A 17599-nucleotide genomic window follows, 5' to 3' on the forward strand; every position below is an offset into this window, starting at 1 on the left:
TTACACGGACGGATCGCGAATTGAAGAAGCGACAGGGTTTGGTATGTTCAACAACAATGTTTCGGCCTCATTCAAGCTTCAAGAACCTGCATCTGTTTATATAGCAGAGTTAGCAGCAGTTCATTATAGATTGAATGTAATCGTCACATTATCTCCAAACCATTATTTCCTCTTCACAGATAGTCTGAGTGCAATTGAAGCCATTCGCTCAAACGCTGCTTGCAAAAATGAACCATTTTTCTTGGGCAAAATAAAACAGTGTCTGAACGACATATTGAATAATAATTATCAAATCACAATAGTCTGGGTCCCGGCTCATTGCTCCATTCCAGGAAATGAAAGAGCCGATAGTTTTGCCAAACGTGGTGCTATAGAAGGTGAAATTTATGAGCGACCGATTGCTTTCAACGAATTCTATAGCGCGTCTCGCCAAAGAACACTTGCCAGCTGGCAAGCTTCTTGGAATAAAGATGATCTGGGTCGGTGGATGCACTCAATTATTCCGAAAATATCGACAAAGGCATGGTTCAAGGGGCTGAATGTGAGTAGGGACTTCATTCGTTTGATGTCCAGACTCATGTCCAATCACTACACCTTAGATGCACATCTCCTTCGAATTGGACTTTCCGAAACTAATCATTGTGCTTGTGGCAAAGGCTATCGCGATATTGATCATGTCGTTTGGACATGCGTGGAGTATCGTGATGTCAGATCTCAACTAATAAATTCCTTGCGTACCCAAGGTAGACTATCCAATGTTCCAGTTCGAGACATTCTTGCTTGTCGTGACCTTTCTTACATGAAACTTCTTTATCATTTCATAAAGACAATTGAAGTTTCAATTTAATAATTGACCCTTTTGAGGGTTAGTTCTGACTCCTACTTCATCCAATAGCAAAATTTTAATTAAAATGATGTGCTGATACAAACAAACTCAAAATAGGTTACGAAATCAACAACAAAATGTATAAAAATTTAAGCTTATCTTATAATTTATAGCAGTTAATTGCTTGGTTCAAATATTGTTCTTAAGTAGATTTAATAATAAATAACGAAATAGCCAATATGATATTTAAAAAATAAGAGTAATATGTTTTATTAAACTCAAATCGCTGTGACTATATTAGTATTATATTAGGTTAAGAATTCTATGTAAAAGAGATGATACGGCGAAGAAAAACTTATGTAAATTACCTTAAGAAATAAACGTATTTAAGAAAAAAAAATTAATTGAATTCTTTGTGAAAATGAGAAGAGATTCCATTTTTGCTATTCACTATTTTTGAAGGTATAGCAATCAAAATTTGAAATTATTCCATACATCTAACACATGGATCAATAAGTCCCGAGACTAACAATGGAAACAACATTTTTTTCGCAAAAATTTTTTTTAATTCATCGACATAATCACGTTTTAGGGTGATACAATGGTTCCAACGTTTTTTTTCGATAAACTGCTTTCTGAATCATCGACTCGTTGCTGTTTTTGTTCCATCGAAAGCAATCGCGGCAACCACTTGGAAAAAACCTTTTTCATGCTCAATTTTCCATGAAGGATAGTAAATACACTTCCATATGATATCTGTGTCATCTCAGCAATCTCACGGAGCTTCACTTTACGATCTTTCATTATAATTTTTGTCACTTCACTCACATTTTCCGGTGTAACGGCTTCCACAGGTCTACCCGAGCGTTGCGCGTCATTTGTGTCGGTACGACCACGTTTAAACTCGGCGAACCACCGACAAATCGTTGCTTTTGATGGACAAGAGTCCGGATAACATTTTTCATTCCATTGTTTCGCTTGCGCGGTGTTTTTACCCATTAAAAAACAATGTTTTATCAAATCACGAAACTCGTTTTTTTTCCATTTTTTAAACAAACTACAAAACGAATTTTTCTCCAACCTCGATAACTCAGCTGTTTCTGGTCGGATCGACTTAAAATTTTGACCCGTTTCTAGCAAAGGTTAGTACTCTAGAAAGACGTGGTTACTGGTTTACTACGAGCGCCATCTCTGCTTTAGTCTCGGGACTTATTGATCCATGTGTTAGACCTAAAACCAGAGATTGTTCTGTAACTATAATCATTACAACATAAATAAACCTAAAACTATATCCATCAGTTTAAAGTGCGTTTTACTTGAATTACAGTTAAACCAGTTTAAATATATGATAATATGAGGAATTATGCTACAAAGGACGCTTGAGTGATATTTTCTTCATTCTGATCGAATTAAATTTGAAAAACAAACACGATTTAATATTTTCAAACGAGTACACATGTTTTCTTTTCCATAACGGGGTGCCATTTTGAATTTTGGCAATCGGAATTGTAGCGAAATTGCTCTGGATTTTTTTTCCAATCGCAAATATTGTTTTTGGGTATATTTATATATTTTACATCAATCTAGAGCAAAATGTTCTTAGATTGTTGTGAATACCATATTTATATTGTAAACGAACTTTTAGCAGTTGAAAAATAGATTTCAGAACAAAGTATAAAAATCAGCCAATTTATAGTATTCAACAAATCAATTATAAGTGCATTTCGATTATAAATTGATTGACTAAATTGACCATCTTAAACAATATGCATGAAAGCGTATTTCTTATATTAGTCAATTAAAAATACTTGCAATTCAAAAGCATACAGTGTCTGTTTTACTCTACAGAAAATATTCAGTATTTCTATGTGTTGGTTTTGCACGATACGCTTCGTGCGACGATTCGTTCAATGCATGCGGTTGAAATTTTTCGCGCCTTATTTTGACACTGAATTTCACCCCAATGCTCGATCATACCAAACATTATAGAGAACTTCAATTTAGAGTTATTTGCGGTTATCTCATACTATTGAAAATTGTTATCATAATTAGCTGATAATCTATCCGATAATATGGAGAAAAAATTATGTCGCTGCTATAAATACAACAAGAGATATTCACGATTAAGTTCTACTCATTCTAGGAAGAGGGAAAATTTTAAAAAGATGTTCGTTAGTTAAGAAAGTCGTATTCACGACAAAAAAAGTTTTCAGGTTTGAAAAAAAATTTAACTATTACGAGCACTGATAAAGTTCGAGCCTAAATCTCCGGTAATCTCCAACCCGTTTTGTCTCTGGTATCAACCACTAGCCTTTTTATTCCAGAATTCAGTTAACCAGACCATAGCACTTTTCATTTGAATTTTTATTCGATTAGCTCTGAGAAGTAGTTTAACTAAGCTCTGATTAGACGCCACACACAGTGTGCAATTTGTATAATAGTAGCAATATTCTTCAATTCGAAATATACGATTATTTACGATATTTTCTTAGTCAAATTTTTACAAGCGCATTGATTCACCGGGTGTTTTCACGAATGAATTATTTGTTTGTTCGAATTCATATGTGTTCAACAAATCTGGCAACCCTAGCATCTACGTGCAGTAACGAAATGACTGTTGCAATCATGCATCGATCGTACACATCACGAACAGACCGTGTTGCCAGTCGCCGCGTCGTCGGTCGAGACGAGAGCGGAACAATGTTCCAGACCTTCGACGAAAAGAAAGTTTGATTTTCCCGTTCGGTTTGTTGTGTTCAGTTCCCATTCAGACCTGACCGCGTGCGTTACGGGTTTTTCCATCGGTCCACCAGTACCCCATCTGATTTCGCGGTGAACCGGCATCGAATCGACGGACAACCTTTAATACAATAAACATAAAATCCGTACACTTCGGTTCCTCCTATTCTGGCTGCTATTTGTTTGCTTGTCGACTTCCCACCTTGAGATTGGCTAGATTCGGAGCACTCCAACGTGTGCCCTTTGACTGTTGGGTGGAAAATTGGAAGCTCTCAGTTCGCGGCCATCCGTCCTGCTGTTCGGGAGTGTGTATGAGAAAGTGCAAGGATTACGGAACGGGTGAATGGTTTAATTATTAACACGTGGTGCCTTAAAGGAGAAAAGCGTGCTCATTGTGGTTGCATTGTGGGAATGGCAAAACGGTGATTGTCACTCGATTGATAGTGTTTGGCGGGAAATTTTAATAATTGAATACATTGATTGTTGGAAAATGTGAATCGGGAGTTTTTTTTCAAGATAATGTACGACTGGATCGAACTTCTATGGATTACGGTGGAGTGATTTTGTGACTGTGGTGTGCCTTTAGAAAAAAAAATACTTGTGCTCGTGGCGATAAGCGGTACTGGTTAATTAAAACCTACGATAAATTGGAAAATGGAGCAGAGATTAAGAAAGAGAGAAAGAGAGAGATAGAGAAGTAATCAGATCTACAACCCGCGATTACGTTGGTTAATTGTAGACCAACATAGAGCTATCATGGTGTGAAATGTATGTGTTCCCCGCTTCGTATCACGATCGTGAGTAAAATTGTCGAACGAAGACGGATGCTCTCCGTAATTGTTCAGCATGTTATTAGCGAAATTAGTTGTGCGGCAGACGGGCATGTCGTGTTTTCATATCAATAATTGGTTCCATGAATAATGAAATTCTGCTGATTGTTTGCGTTTGTTCAAAGGAGTTACTTCGGATTTTATTGGCTAAGGTCTGAGGGATTGGTGAAATACGTTTAAGTTGGACTTTGTCAAAGTTAGAATATTACATTTCCATGATTCGTCGTGGAGAGCATATGACCCTTCGTTTGATACTAGTTTGCAGAACTATGAAACGATTTTTGATCCTAAACATGGCATCGTTTGAAGAACGGTTTAACAAATTTCCAAATTACTCTTATCAAAAGAAAAATCTATTTCCACCCATGTATGATACATGTATGAGAACAACATATAGGGTACCTAAAGTTTCTCACATTTTCCTTGAAATTACATATCTTCAATAGAGCATGCCTGATTCCTAAAATTATAGTGTTAGTTGAATACTGTGAGGAATGTTGCATTTGATGAATTTGATGCAGGTGCGTCATCATGCCCGTTGGAATTGATGATCACGATCTAAATAAACGGCTTATTAGCGCTTATCATTCAACTGCGATACTAACATACGTTCAAATGCAGCTTTGAATCGAGATGATTGGATGTGCTTTTTTTTTGTTTAACATGCTTGTTAGGTACTTTGCGTTAAGCATTGAAAATATTCGAAACTAAGATTAAATAAACGACTTAATGGTACATGTTTTTCTAAAAACTACGGAGTATAATACTGATAATACATGACCCAATAAGTCGTGTCATTAACTAAGAAAAACTCATTTTGTAGCCTAAAATCGATTTTATTCATCAATGTAATCTTTTTCAAGTGCAATACAATCATTCCGAAGCGTCTTTGAGTTGAATTTTTAACTGGCGAAATTTTTTTAGAGATCTGCGAATAGCCAGTAGTCCCTGGGGGCCAGATCTGGACTATGCGGTGCATGAGGAAGCTTGTCGAAGTGTAATTCGTTGATTTTAACCATCGTTGCCATCGACTTGTGTATCGGTGTGTAGTCTTCGTAGAACAGTGTCTTTTCTTCGACATATGAGATCGTTTTTCCTTGATTTTGGGAGTCAAACGATCTAACAACGCTATGTAGTATTCGCTATTCATTGTTTTTTTCTTTTTCAAGATAATCGATGAAGGGCTGTTGTGGCTTTGGACATTTCGGATGTGGTTCTCCGGCTACAGCACACTTAGATGATGATCGTTTTGATTTCGGAGTGAAGTGATGGATCTATGTTTCATCCACTGTCACATAACCAAACACTGATCTGAATCATCAGTACGTTGTTGGCTTTGATAGACTGTGTGACCCACTTCTAAACGAGTTTTCTCATGGTCAAATGTTCATCAATAATTGTAAACACACTGCCTTCTGATATCTTTACGACCTAAGCTATCTCACGCAATTTCAATTTACGATTAGATGTATAACCAATTTGTGGACTTTTTATGTGTTCTGGAGCAACCACCACAATTGGACGACCAGACCGTTTACCATCATCAAAAAGAGCAGAGTCCTTTTGAAGCTTTTGCTGATCTTGTACAGTATTTCTTTGATCAAGAAGCAATGGTAAGCAATGGCTACTCAAAGTTGAATCAAAAGTCACACAATTTTGCGAAAACCATACCTATTCAAAATTGAGAAGAATGGGTACTACGCAAATATGGGTAAATATGTTTTTGCAATTAAGTCTCTTTTGTTTTTAAGTGAAAAGTACCCATTATTTAAAAATGAATGTATGTTGCTTTTCAATAGTATCACAGGAAATTCTGGCGCATTTTATGCTCTATTAGACTCCTGCGAAAAAGTATTTGCACAGTTCGGTTCTCTCAGTACATTGATTTGACCAGCAGATTCACTTATTCTCAAATGTTAGATAGACATTTTTGAAATTTGCGTACCTTTCGGGTAGCTAATTACAATGATCTTTTCTACTGCCATTAAAGCAGCTTGTACTAACATATCTTTCTGTCAAAATTTTAAGCGCTAGAGTATTAGATTTCTCAGCATTTCCAATAAAAGAAAATTATTATTTCGATAGTTCTATTACTTCTATACTTTCGTTCTGTTGTAACTCTGTGCGTGCTCTCAACGATTCATCAAGTATTCTGGTAATTTGTTAACTGTTTTTGAGCAGCAGTGAATTTTACTCAATAACTGGAGCCTGGTAGGACTTGCTGGCTATAACACTTCTTATTTTCTTCATCCTGAAAACTGCAAATTATTAGAAATTTAAAATAAAAAGGAGTAAAAAGAAGCCAGCTGTCTCCCACTCACACGCGGTGGGAAAATTTCTCCCCAGACAACTGGCTATGTCTGCCAGAATTCCGGCAAAAGTCTGGCAACAATGCAACAACCGGCAGAGAATTTCGTCTAGAGGTTATTAACGGTTCTGCTTCTGCCGGTTTCTTGCCATATAAGATTGGCAGAACCGTTTTGAATCGGTTCTCCATTTATAGCGCCTTTGGTTATATTTTTTCTATAAGAAGTATATATGAAGGGCAATAACATAACTTTCTCATCACCATATAACCTGATTCATGCAGGATTGCCAGAGAGAATGACGCAATTTCGCCTGGGTAATTTTGACAGCAGGCCCCTCCCGCTCTGTAGTTTTTTTTTAAATAACTATTTATTGGAATATGAGTTAAAATTAAATTATTAAGATTTAAATTGGGTGTTCAGCCACAAGTGGTGACTTTTCAGCCCTATTATATATATATATGATTTGGTTGTTACCATGAGGACATCATATGCTTCCGCATTCTGAGATTTTTGTGTAGGGAAAATTCTAAGCCTACTTGTATTGTGTAATGGGGAAAAGGAACTTATATACTAACTTACTAACTAATACAGAGAGCGAATCGATTCAATTGAAGATTGCATCGATTTTTGTCGGAATTTGCTTATAATATTATGTGACATTACATCTAATGGTTCTATATTTGTGAATCTGTGTAACTCATTTGTACTAAACCAGGGAGGACGCTTCAAAATCATTTTCAGAATTTTATTTTGAATCCTTTGAAGCGTTTTCTTCCTGGTGGAACAACAACTTGACCAAATTGGTACTGCATAAAGCATGACTGGTCTGAAAATTTGTTTATAAATTAACAATTTGTTTTTAGACAGAGCTTAGAATTTCTGTTTATAAGAGGATATAAACATTTAATATATTTATTACACTTTGCCTGGATTCCTTCAATGTGATCCTTGAAAGTGAGTTTTTTGTCATATGTTAAACCTAAGAGCAACTTCAGCAGCTGCAAGATTCATATGGGTGGTCTATAATGTAAATGAAACTGAAACAAACGTATCCCCAGCAATCCGTTTTAGTTTTAATTATTCGACCAGTTCTACTGTCAAATATAAAACTGGTATACATTGCCGTTCTATTTTTTCTATATTTGAAACACAGATAAAACGCTGCTGGGGCTGCCAGTTTATTTTGTTATAATTTCTAGATTTAAATTTTAAAACTGACATAAATTATGCATCTAGAACTAGAACACTCCTGAATATGCCCTAAGTATTTAGCTTGATCAGACCATGTCAATTCCAAGCCATTCAATTCGAGAATGTTATTATTGTTTGGTTTAAGAAAAGAAGCTCTTGGGTTATGAGGAAAGATAATTAATTGCGTTTTTGCTGCATTTGATTTAATTTTCCATTTTGACAGATAATCACGAAAAATATTTAAACTTCTTTGTAGGCGACTGCAGATCACTCTTAGTTTTTTACCTGTGGCTAACAGACTTGTGTCGTCACAGAATAGCGATTTCTGACAACCAACGGGTAGATTTGGAAGATCAGAAGTGAAAATATTATACAAGATTAGAGCTACGCTCGAACCCTGCGGAACACCGGCTCGTACGGGTAGCAATTCAGATTTACAATTCTGATAGCTAACCTGAAGAGTACGATCAGTTAAATAATTTTGAATCATTATGATCAAATAAATAGGAAACTGGAAATCAGACATTTTTGCTATTAAACCTTTGTGCCAAACACTGTCGAATGCTTTTTCTATGTCTAGAAGAGCAACTCCAGTGGATAACCCAGAAGATTTATTTTCTTTTATCATGTTCGTTACTCTGACAAGTTGATGAGTAGTTGAATGTTCATGACGAAATCCAAACTGCTCTGGTAAAAAAATTGAATTCTCCTTTATATGAGTCATCATTCTCAACAAGATAATTTTTTCAAAAAGTTTACTGATAGAAGAAAGTAAGCTAATTGGTCGATAACTTGATGTTTCTGCTGGATTTCTATCAGGTTTCAGAATAGGAATTACTTAGCGTTTTTCCATCTTTTTGGGAAGTAAGCTAATGAAAAACACTTGTTGAAAATTTTAACCAGGAGTCTCAAGGCAACATCGGGAAGATTTTTAATAAGAATATTAAAAATTCCATCATTACCAGGAGCCTTCATGTTTTTGAGTTTCCAAATAATTGATTTAATTTCGTCAAAATTCGTCTCAATAATGTCATCGTGTGATAACACTTGGGTTGAAATATGCTCATATTTCAGTCAGACCTCATATTCAATAGGACTCACAACGTTCTAATTAAAATTGTGTACACTCTCGAACTGCTGAGCTAGTTTTTGAGCTTTTTCGCCATTTGTAAGAAGTATTTGATTTCCTTCCTTGAGACCAGGAATTGGTTTCTGAGGTTTTAGAAAGTTTCCAGAAAGGTTTAGAATATGGTTTAATTTGTTCAACTTCATGAGCGAAATTTTCATTTCGCAAAAGAGTAAATCTATGTTTAATTTCTTTTTGTAAATCCTTAACTATGTTTTTCATAGCAGGATCACGAGAACGTTGATATTGTCGTCGACGAACATTCTTCAACCGAATGAGCAGTTGAAGATTGTCATCGATGATAGAAGAATTTAATTTAGTTGGAGCTTTGGGAACTGAAAGATTTCTAGCTTCGATAATGTAATGATTCAAATTATCAATTGCTGTGTCGATGTCCGCAGAATTTTCTAAAATAGTTTCATGATCCACATGATTTTCAATGTGAGATCTGTAATCCATCCAATTAGCTCTATGATATTTGAATATAGAACTAATAGGATTAATTATAGCTTCGTTGGAAAGTCTGAATGTTACAGGAAGATGATCTGAGTCAAAGTCAGCATGTGTAATCGGTTCACTACAAATGTGACTTTGATCCGTTAAAACCAGATCAATTGTAGACGGGGTTTTCACGGAAGAAAAACAAGTAGGATTACTGGGATGAAGAACTGTGAAGTAACCAGCTGAGAGTTGATTATGAAGTATTTTACCATTACTGTTATTTTGCCTACAATTCCACTGGACATGCTTAGCATTTAAGTCCCCTATTACGAAAAATTTCGATCGATATCTTGTAAGTTTTTGCAAATCGCCTTTAAAGAAATTTAATTGTTCGCCGGTGCTTTGGAATGGCAAATATGCTCCAGCGATGAAATAAATTCCATGAATGGTTTCAACTTCGATTCCCAAGCTTTAAATAACTTTAGTATTGAAAGAAGGTAAAATTCGATGTTTAATTTGCCGTTGTACAAAAATGGCAACTCCACCACCCATTCCAGTAAACCTGTCAAATCGATGAACCACATAATGTGGATTACTTTTCAATTTGACATTTGGTTTAAGAAAAGTTTCTGTCACAATGGCAATATGGATTTTGTGAACTTCGAGAAAATTATAAAATTCATCTTCACTCGATTTCAAAGATCGAGCATTCCAACTTAAAATATTCAAATAATTATTGAATTCATTATAATATTTTTTGCAAATTTCCATCCGATTTGAAATGCTTCAACAAGTGATGACGTCGAATTCATTTGGATGATCATTTGAAAAAGTTTATCTTGTAGGTAGATCATTTTATTTTCCGTTATATCGCCTAAATCGACTTCATTTAAAGAAGCGAATGGCATTGAAGGAATATTTGTAGGTAGACTGCCATTAGAAGAAGATGATTTGGCCGCTCTACCTATTAATAAATTGTTTCCGTTAGAAGATGAACTGCAAGGCGGTCCTGTGTTTTGATTATTTACATTAGAAGAAAGAGGTGGTAGATTCTACCTAATATACCAGCATAACTGACATTAGAAGAAGATGATGACGAGGTCGATCTACCTGTCAATAAATTGTTTTCGTTAGAAGACGAATTGGCAGGCGTACCTGTTTTTTGTTTCGAAGAAATCAGTGCCTTAGAAGAATTAGGCGTGGCATTTGTAACGGTTTTTTGATTTTCAGGTATGTTCTGTAAATTTAAGGTCGTTGATTTGACTTGTTGTCTAAGCGAACGAGCGTTTAAAATTTTTTCCCTGACAGGACATTTCAAATAATTCGATTTATGATTTCCATTGCAATTTGAACATGAAAATTTATCAGTGGTTTCACTCATTGGACAAACGTCTTTCGAATGCAATTGACCACAATTCAAACACCGTATATCCATATGACAATTTTTGGTTCCATGACCGAAGCCTTGGCAACGACGACATTGCGTTAAGTTCGCAATACGATTATGCCGTTTATAATGTTTCCAATGAATTTTAATGTGGGAAATGATACGTACTTTTTCTATAGTTTTCAAATTGTTTACATCACATCAATTGAAGTGTATTAGGTAAAGTTCATGGGAAATTCCAGGGCGTGGTTTAGAAGTACCATTCGTTCTTTTTTTCATAAGTATTACTTGGGAAGGGCAAAACCAAGCAATTCATTTAGTTCATTTTTAATTTCATCAATACTTTGATCATTTGATAAGCCTTTCAAGACAGCCTTGAAGAGTCTGTCTGATTTTATATCATATGAATAAAATTTATGAAGTTTCTCGGACAAATATCGAATAAGACGTTCGTAATCTTCCAATCCATCAACCAAGACTCGACATTCTCCTCTTCGTTCGATTTGAAATGAGACTTTTACTTCCGGGAGAAAAGTAGAAAGCTCAGTACGGAATGCTTTGAAGTCGGAAATCATCACCGTCACTGGTGGCATAGATTGATGTTTCTTCCCAGAACGACAAGCGTCCATTTTGGGAATTTTTGAAGAATTTTCTTCTATGTCGCTACAATCGGATTCAGGAAGAATCTCGTAAATATTGTTAGACGGCATAGGATCAACGGAAGGGAAATCCGTCCGTTGTCTTTTATTTTTACATTCAGATTCTATAAGATCGTGAATGTTATTAGAAAAATGTTGAATAACGTCGGAGGTATATCCTTACCGCAGAGAACAGGCATCGAAGCTAGAACAAACTTCCTTTGAAAAGCTGTGCAAAGTATACAAAACGAAAGTCATTGAAAGTCACCGGTGTGTACGTTTTTGCACACATCAATCTTTAAAATTGATCATACTCGTCCATTTATCCCAGCCGCACAGAAAAATCTAAACTGAAAGGACAAACAGGGAAAAATCCTTTACATGTTTGTGAGGCTTACATCCTTTTGACCAAGGAAAAATCAAAGTTTAAAAATTTAAAAATCAAATCTCAAAACCTTTGGCACCTATGCTTGCCTTGAATCTAACCCCCTTTATAATTGATTTGCAGAAGCAGATTATTTACGACGACGGTCATTGTAGATACCCGCTGGAGATGAAACTTATTTGATCTCTGTTTCCAACAGGCATAAAACCTCCTCATCTTTTGTACCAACAGATTGTTCACATACAAATGATACATATATCATAAACTTAAATAATAAATCGAATAATCCATTTTCACTTACCAGCTAACACTAATTCTAAGGCAAATCTGACAAAAGAATAAAACAAGTTCAATTGCATTACAAGATAGATGGAAATCGAAAACATTGGAGCAGTTATTGAGTGTTCGGCACATGCTAGAAAAGGGTTAATTATAACCGTAATTTGTCAATTTCTCTAATCAATAGATGTTATCTAAAAACAAAATTTTAAAGTTTCAAAGTCGAACTACGAATATTTTTTGAGATATAGTTCTTTGAATTTATTTTTACCAAACCATACCTTATAAGGGACCATCCATAAACCACGTAGACTCACTGGGGCGAGGGGGGGGGGGGGGGGTTCTGACAAAAGTCTAAGTTTGTCTACGAAGGGTGAAGGGGGGGGGGGGGGGGGGGGAGTTTACCCAAAGTCAACGTAGTCTCATTTTTTTTTTAATTTTTAAGCAATTTACTTAGTTTAATGGCCGGCTAATTTCCTTCGATTGATCAAAAAGACAGTTGAAATTGCGTATTCAACCAAATGCATGATGCTTGAGAGCAGAATTGCAATTTGTCACGTCGAGTAACCTTGACAGACTGACTAAAAACATCGTTGACTGTAACTGTACTGTTAAAGTGATTATCCAATGAGATACTCCGTAGTTCTATGACCAAGTAGAAGTATACTCATAGACAGGCGACTCTATTGTTTTTTTTTTTTCATTCTTCTATTCCCTATCGATCATTTCAGTAATAGCCGTTCAACCGAGAAGGTTGTGTATAGAAGCGTACAGTTTAATAACGCTGGTTAGTTTACACGCGTTAAATACGACAACGGTTGAACTACAGGTAGAGACCTGTTGGCAGCAGCCGTTAAAACGTAAAATCGTGCTGCATAAGAGAGCCCTAGTGCTGGGCCAAGCTGGTGAAGGAAACAACAAAGGGCGTTTCCCAAGCTCTTCTCAGGCCACAATATACAGCCACAAGTGCTGAGCAGGAGAGTGCAAAGGCACATTGAAGAAGAAGAGTGCAAAGGCACACAGAAGCAGGAGAGTGCAAAAGCACACCGGTGCGAAGGCACTTCGGTGCAGAAGCATATCGGTGCGGAGCACAAGGAAGAAGGAGACAAGACAACTCGGTCTTTCCACTGCCATACAACACGCAGGTATACACCGGTGACCTGCGCTGGTTACAGCTGGCGAAGACAAAAGTAAATCGGAAATCGAGTGGTGCTGGATGTCAGGTAGCAGTAGCATCACATCCAACAATCAGCAACCAACAAGAACATCTAGAGCAACGAGGATCTACACGGCAGTGCAACGGAGATAGACAACAATTTCAAGGTAGAAGTTTTTTCTTTTCCTTTTGATTGAGTACTGTGTAGTGTTGGTTTCATTTTTTATTTTAAAGTTTGATTAAAAATTTTAATGTGATGGATGAATCCATGGACGTAAATCCTAGCATGAATCCTATACCCCCACGAACGAAAAAATATCAGGAGAGCTCTTCTGGGCCTTGGATAGTCTTTTTTAGACGTATATCAAAGCCATTAAACATTTACCAAATTTCTAAAGGTTTGACATCACGATACTCTTCAATCAAAGAGATCATAAAAGTAAATAACGATAAAATTCGTGTTGTGGTAAATAATTTGAAACACGCGAATGATATTGTCTCTTCGGAACATTTCAATAAAGAGTATAAAGTTTACATACCCTCCAAAGATGTCGAAATTGACGGTGTTGTTACCGAAGCGAGTCTTTCGGTAGATGATTTACTCAAGCATGGTGTTGGTCGTTTCAAGAACTCTATGCTTGAGGGTGTGAAAATACTGGAGTGCAAACAACTGTACTCAGTAGTTCATGAAGAGGAAAAAAAAGTTTATCGCCCATCAGACTCGTTTCGAGTGACATTTGCCGGGTCTGCGTTGCCGTCCCATGTCTATGTCGATAAAATTCGCCTCCCTGTTCGGCTTTTTGTTCCAAATGTAATGAATTGTACGAACTGCAAAAAATTCGGCCACACAGCTACTTACTGTAGTAATAAACCAAAATGTATTAAGTGTGAAGGGCCTCATAAAGATAATGATTGCAACAAGGAAATTGAAAAATGTATTTATTGTGGGAATAGTCCTCATGATGATATTTCAGTATGCACTGCATTTAAAGTGCACAAAGACAAAATTAAGCTTTCTTTAAAAGCACGGTCTAAGCGCACATATGCAGAAATGCTTAAAACGGTCATTGATGTCCCCCCTTTGGAAACCGAAAACGGGTTTTCAAATCTAGAGGAAACAGAGGACTCTGACTCTGACGAAAATAGTGAAGGTAATTCGTTTATCACTACCCAAGGGTCAGTTAAGAGAAAGAAGTCTTCTTCCAAATTACCAAAAAAGACACCTAAAGTTTCATCTTCAAAAAAAGATCCCCGTGTTAAACAAAAAAAGTCAAAACCAAAGACTGTGCCTCCTGGTTTGTCAAATTCACAAACCAATCCAGGATCTAGCACAGAAAAAGGTAATAATCCTGTGGGCTCCATTTCACAGCCACCAACAGGATTACTGAAGTTTTCGGAAATTGTTGAATGGATTTTCTCAGCATTCAATATATCTGAACCCTTAAAGACCCTCATAATGGCATTCCTTCCAATAGCTAGAAATTTTTTGAAGCAGTTATCAGCTCAATGGCCAATTGTCTCAGGTTTTGTATCTTTTGATGGATAATTTATCACCCGCCGCAAAAGATACAATCACTGTCCTGCAGTGGAATTGTCGAAGCATCATGCCAAAACTTGATTCATTTAAAATTTTATTGCATACTCAAAAATGTGATGTATTTGCTTTATGCGAAACATGGCTTACTTCAAACATAGCTTTAAATTTTAATGATTTTAACATTATACGTCTCGATAGAGACTCTCCGTATGGTGGAGTGCTTTTGGGAATTAAGAAATGCTGTTCCTTTTATAGATTAAACATCTCTTCAACTTCTAGTATAGAAGTTGTTGCTTGCCAAATAAACATTAAAGGCAAAGATATTTGCATAGCTTCGGTTTATATTCCTCCAAAAGCACAAGTTGGACAGCGACAGCTTAATGAAATGGTTGAAGCCCTTCCTGCTACACGATTGATTCTGGGGGATTTATTTAATACAAAACATTTGTGACAATTTTAGCATGACGGTATTAAATATGGGTAGCATGACACGGATCCCAAGACCTCCTGCACGCCCAAGTGCATTAGATCTATCTCTTTGCTCAACATCAATTCGACTAGATTGCACCTGGAAAATATTGCCTGATTTACACGGTAGCGATCATTTACCAATCATCATCTCAATTAGCTGTAACAAATGTATTGCTAATTCAGCTAGTATTCCATATGATTTGACAAAAAATATCGACTGGATTAAATACCAAAGTAGAATCTCTAGTATTTTGAATTCAATGGAAGAGCTCACTCCACTTGAAGAATATGACTTCCTCACTAATAGTACTGTTGTTGTACCGTTGAATTCCACTATGTTATATCACGTCATTACACTCTCACAAAGTCACTATTTTCACAGTCACTATTTTTCCGAAAGTGTATAAAACGTTATAATACAGATACGTATTTCGGAGTGCTATTTGCATCCTTCTTCAGTGTATCGGTTTTATACCGATAGAAAACCGATACACTGAAGAAGGATGCAAATAGCACTCCGAAATACGTATCTGTATTATAACGTTTTATACACTTTCGGAAAAATAGTGACTGTGAAAATAGTGACTTTGTGAGAGTGTAATGACGTGATATAACATAGTGGAATTCAACGGTACAACAACAGTACTATTAGTGACAACATTCTACTAACAGCTCAAACAAAAATTTAGTGATGACTTCCTCATTTGTTCGATTCTGGAGGCAGCAGAACAATCCCAAACTAAACGCTTTCCTGGGCCAACGACTAACAGAAGGCCTCCCAACCCCTGGTGGGACAAAGAGTGCTCAGAGGCTAAACTCGCAAAACAAAATGCTTGCAAGACGTTTCTAAAACGGGGAGGAGGAACTCCTCAGAATTTTGAAAAACTTATGGTTTTAGAAACCAAGTACAAGAGCATACTTCGAGCCAAAAAATGTAGCTATTGGAGACATTTTGTCGAAGGTTTGTCAAGAGAAACCTCAATGAGCACTCTTTGGAATACGGCCAGACGAATGAGGAATCGTAACGTGGGCAATGAGAGTGATGAATACTCGAACCGATGGATATTTGACTTTGCTAGGAAAGTTTGCCCAGATTCTGTTCCTACGCAAAGCATTATACGGGAATCTCCTCCAAATAATGGTTTTATTAATAACCCATTTTCAATGATGGAATTTTCTATAGCACTCTTGTCTTGTAACAATAACGCCCCTGGGTTGGACAGAATTAAATTCAACTTGGTGAAGAATCTGCCCGACCTCGCAAAAAGACGTTTGTTGGAATTGTTCAACAAGTTTCTTGAGCAAAATATTGTTCCGCCTGACTGGAGACAAGTGAAAGTTATCGCCATTCAAAAGCCGGGGAAACCAGCTTCCAATCACAACTCATATAGACCCATTGCGATGTTGTCCTGCATCAGAAAATTGTTCGAAAAAATTATTCTACGACGTCTCGACACTTGGGTCGAGACGAACGGTTTGTTGTCAGATACTCAGTTTGGCTTCCGTAGAAATAAAGGGACGAATGATTGCCTTGCATTACTTTCGTCTGACATCCAAATTGCCTTCGCTCAAAAGCAACAAATGGCATCTGTATTTTTAGACATTAAAGGAGCATTTGATTCAGTTTCCATTGATGTTCTTTCAGACAAGCTCCACCAACATGGACTTCCAGCGGTTATAAATAATTATTTGCACAACCTTTTGTCAGAGAAGTGCATGTATTTTTCACATGGCGATTTGGCAACATTCAGAATTAGCTACATGGGTCTCCCGCAAGGCTCATGCCTCAGTCCGCTCCTCTATAATTTTTACGTGAATGACATTGACAGCTGTCTAGTAACCCCATATACATCAAGGCAATTGGCAGATGATGGCGTGGTTTCAGTTACTGGGCCCAAAGCTATTGATATGCATAAACCATTGCAAGATACCTTAGATAACTTGTCCGTTTGGGCTGTTCATCTTGGTATCGAATTCTCTGCGGAGAAAACAGAGTTAGTCGTCTTTTCAAGAAAGCATGATCCCGCGCAGCTTCAGCTCCATATGATGGGAAGAATGATCCAACAGGTTTTAACTTTTAAATACCTCGGGGTGTGGTTCGATTCCAAATGCACGTGGGGAGGACACATTAGGTATCTGATAACGAAATGCCAACAAAGAGTAAATTTTCTTCGAACAATAACAGGATCTTGGTGGGGTTCTCATCCGCAAGATCTAATAAAATTGTATCAAACAACGATACTTTCAGTGATGGAATATGGATGCGTTTGTTTTCGTTCCGCTG

At 36.7% G+C, this 17599-nt stretch overlaps 1 protein-coding gene across 3 annotated transcripts in view; it reads left to right on the forward strand.

Moving 5' to 3' along the window:
* The first annotated feature begins 3604 nt into the window (after positions 1-3604).
* Positions 3605-17599, forward strand: part of LOC131435469 (glycine receptor subunit alpha-4) — a 107273-nt gene continuing 93278 nt past the window's right edge. For 2 of the 3 annotated variants that reach the window (XM_058603385.1, XM_058603387.1), the window contains exon 1: positions 3605-4362. The gene's annotated coding sequence lies outside the window, so the exon portion shown is untranslated. The remainder of the gene's footprint in view (positions 4363-17599) is intronic. The other variant, XM_058603386.1, reaches the window with a different exon arrangement.

Source organism: Malaya genurostris, chromosome 3, assembly GCF_030247185.1.
Source record: "Malaya genurostris strain Urasoe2022 chromosome 3, Malgen_1.1, whole genome shotgun sequence".
Lineage (NCBI taxonomy): Eukaryota > Metazoa > Arthropoda > Insecta > Diptera > Culicidae > Malaya > Malaya genurostris.